Source organism: Peromyscus californicus, unplaced genomic scaffold, assembly GCF_007827085.1.
Source record: "Peromyscus californicus insignis strain IS unplaced genomic scaffold, ASM782708v3 Scaffold_22__1_contigs__length_63687245, whole genome shotgun sequence".
Lineage (NCBI taxonomy): Eukaryota > Metazoa > Chordata > Mammalia > Rodentia > Cricetidae > Peromyscus > Peromyscus californicus.
In genome coordinates this window covers 55,669,574-55,673,519 of record NW_026294525.1, presented here as the reverse complement: position 1 = coordinate 55,673,519, position 3,946 = coordinate 55,669,574, and positions in this window count along the sequence as shown.

Below are 3,946 nucleotides of genomic sequence, written 5' to 3'. Positions count from 1 at the left end.
TTTTTGTAAATAAAGTTTTATTGAGACACAGCCATGTACTTTTACCCTGTATTGTTGATGACTGTTTTTTGAGCTATCATAGCAGAGGTAGGGTAAGGGACTGTGTGCCTGTAAAGCCTAAAATATTGGCTCTCTGGCCCTTTGCGGAAAACGTCTGCTGACCCCCTCGGTTCGTATAGCCCTCTTCAAAACTCTTGGCCAATTTAGGGAAGCTTTGGTTTTGAAACCTACTAGTAAGCAACATCAGTTTAGTTTTGCAGATATGAAACTTGGATCCTAATGCTTTCTTCGGCCTCTCTCAACCCTCCCCCCCCCCCCCAACTTGGAAAGTGTCCCAATAAGTGAAATGAAACTTGGCCTAATCAGCAACACTGAGAAAGTGGAAGGTGAAAGTATTGACATCTGTCTGTATTTTGTAATCCCGGCTTCTCGGGCAGCACATGATGTGGTGAAAGTGTTCTGGCCGCCCAGCTAGCGCACACTTCGTGGAAGATGGTCTGCTGTTATCTGACCTCGTTTGGAGTGATGTCCATGAGGAAAAGCAGCTTGATAGGAGAGCTGTATCTTTGCCTGCATAGTGGCTCTTTAAATTTATTAAATTTGAGTCTTTGTGTATTTAATATTGGTATATATATAGAGAGACATAGGTATATTTTTAGTTACATGCTTAAGCTGACAAAATACATGTAAAATAAAACTTACCGCCCCACCTATTCTTAATCATGATTCACTAATGGTAAGTACAGTCACATTCTCAGTACACTTCTTAGCTTGTGAAACTGATACCGTAGCATACCTCCTGAACAATGTCCTGTTACCCCTCCCACCCCACCCCACCCTGCCCTGGGTTCACCGTTCTGCATCTGTCTCTTAAGTCTTTACTCGTCACCCTACATAAGTGGGGTCAAGCAGCATTTGTCTTGTAAAGGTCAGTTGGGATTTTTTTTTTGAGAATTTCATATATAAGTACTGTATTTACATAAATTTACCCCTCTCTCCCCCCCACTCGACTCCTCTTATGTCTCCTTCCACTCCCTTTCAAGTTTTCGACCTCTTCTTGAGTTGTTATTGCTCTCTCTGTACATATACACATATGTGTGTGTATATATACACATACAAACACACACATGCACACATGTATGTAAACTTTACCAAGCCCAGTTCGCATTGCTCTTATGTGCACGTGTTTAGAGATGATCTCTTGGGATGGGATAGCCCATCAGAGGGCTTGTCCTTGAAGTAGACTGACTCTTCCGCTCTCAGCAGCCATTGATGACTTGTAGTTCTTCATCTAGGGGTGGGGCCTTGTAAAGTTTCTTCTTTCTCGGCATATTGACTGGCATCATCACTCAACATCTGTCATTTTGTGAGTGACTTATTCAGCATGTTTTCAAATTTCATCCATACCCGTGTCAGAATGTCATTTTCTTTCTTTCTGCCTTGCTTCTTTCTTTCCTTCATTCATTTTTTTAAAAATTTTTGAAACAGAATCTCACTGTGACTGTGTAGCCCAGGACCTCCTGGAACTCACTATGGAGACGAGGCTGACCTTGAACTCTGTGTGCCTGGATAAAAGGTATGTGTCACTACAGCTGGCCAAGCAAACAGTCTACCACTCCGTTGATCCCTTAGCCCTACAAGTTTTTCTTTTTAAAGACTGGATAGTATTCTATTTTACACGTGTGTGTGTGTGTGTGTGTGTGTGTGTGTGTGTGTGTGTGTGTGCCACATTTTTTTGTTTAAATGTTCATCTGATGGTGGGCACTTGTGTGGTTTCTGTGAATTATGCTACCGTGAACACGGTGAACAAATGTCTGAGTCCCCACTCTTAGTGCTTTAGGGAATAGCTGCGGAAGTGAAGTTGCTGGATTTCTATGACAAATCGAATTTTAGTGTTTTGAGGAAAAGAACCTGTGCATTTTAATCAGGTATGTCCATCTGATCCTCTCACCTCCTGCTGACCTACTCTTTCACTCTGTGGTGGCTTCATCCTCAGAGAAGCTGATGCCCTGACATAATGAGAAGTGCAAGGGGTTATTGGGCAGGGGGAAATCCCTGTGAAGGATAACAATGAGGAACGGGAGTAGTTAGGAGAGTCTTTATGCGCCATTGAAGATCAGGCCAAAGGAGAGAAAGAGGGATGCATAGGCAGCCTTAGATTTAGTGCGATTCTAGTCAGGGTGCAGGAAGGTTGGTAGAAGCTGTTGAGTTCATCGTGGTAGCTCGGAAATGGGCTGGTGCTACTATTGATGTCTTTGGTGGAGGCAGCTGAGGAAGTGTACCCTCTATGTGGTGGTGAATTCACAGAGCGGCAGCTGGGAGGTGTGCTAGCTGGCTTTATGTTGCTGGGACAGAATACCCAAGATAAACTAATTAAATATTTATCGTGCTTCACGGTTTAAGACTTTTCAGTCATTTGTTTGCCTCTGTTGCCTTTGGGACTGTGGCAAGGTGGTATCTCCTGGGGGAAGCACACGGTAGGGGCAACTGCTCACCATCTAATGGTGACCAGGAAGCAAGCTCGAGGGAGGACCGGGTCTCATTATACACCTGTGTGACTCACTTTTCGTCCCATTGGACTTAAGGGAGGAGAGTTTTATTGAGCTCATGTTTCCCGGGGTTCCGGTGTGATACAGAAGGTAGTGCATGGTAGAGCCCTCCATTGTTAAGGAGTGGGAAAGAGACTAGGGACTAGGGGTCGGAGAGAGAATGTCCTGCATCCACTGCTCTCTCCTCCTTTATGCCAGCCGAGGTCACAGCCTATTGGATGGTGTCACTCGCATGCAGGGCAGGCCTTCGTCCCTTAGTAATTCCCTGCTGGGAACAAGTTTATGCCCAGATGCACTGAGTCCTATCGAGTTGCCACCAATTCCTACTAATGACACCATCCAAATGCCACCACCCTAATGCCACCACCCTAATGCCACCACCCTAATGCCATCATCCAAATGCCACCATCCAAATGCCACCATCCAAATGCCACCACCCTAATGCCACCATCCGAATGCCACCATCCGAATGCCACCACCCTAATGCCACCATCCAAATGCCACCATCTGGGTCCAAGCTGAGGTGGTATTGTGTTCCCTGAAATATTGTGCACCCTAATAAACTTATCTGGGGTCAGAGACAGAACAGTCACAATATTAAACAGAAGATAGGCAGTGGTGGCACATGTCTTTAATCCTAGCATTCCAGAGGCAGAAATCCATATGTTCAAGGATACAGCCAAGCATGGTGACTCACGCCTTTAATCCCAGAAAGCGAGTCTTTAATCCCAGGGAGTGAGGCAGAAAGCAGAAAGATATATAAGGCGTGAGGACCAGAAACTAGAAGCATTTGGCTGGTTAAGATTTTAGGTTTTGAGCAGCACAGTTCAGCTGAGAGCCATTCGGATATGAGGACACAGGGGCTTCCAGTCTGAGGAAACAAGACCAGCTGAGAAGTTGGCCAGGTGAGGTTAGCTGTGGCTTGTTCTGTCTCTCTGACCATCCAGCATTTCACCCCAATAACTGGCCCCAGGTTTTGTTTTATTAATAAGACTCTTTAAGACTCATGCTACACCAAGCTCCCAGGACATTCACTTTGGGCGGGAACGTACACGATCCAGACTACAAAAATCAGCTCCTTAGAATTCTCCCTGCAGCAGAAGGCTGGGTGTTACGTTTTCATCACGATATTCTCGTATCTCTTGCCACCAAAGATCGAAGTATCTTGTTATTGCAGTACTTGGACTTCAACTCCAGACTTTTGCAGACTACACAAGCATTCTTCCAGTGAGCTACACCCTCAAAATGATGATGAACATTAAGAAAATAGATTCTTATTTTTAATTTTCTGTCTGTGTGTCACATATGTGTGTGAGTGTAGGTGCCCTTGGAGACCAGAGGCTTTCATGGCGTTGAAGTTCGAGGTGGTTATGAGCCCCTCCCCCAAATGTGGGTCT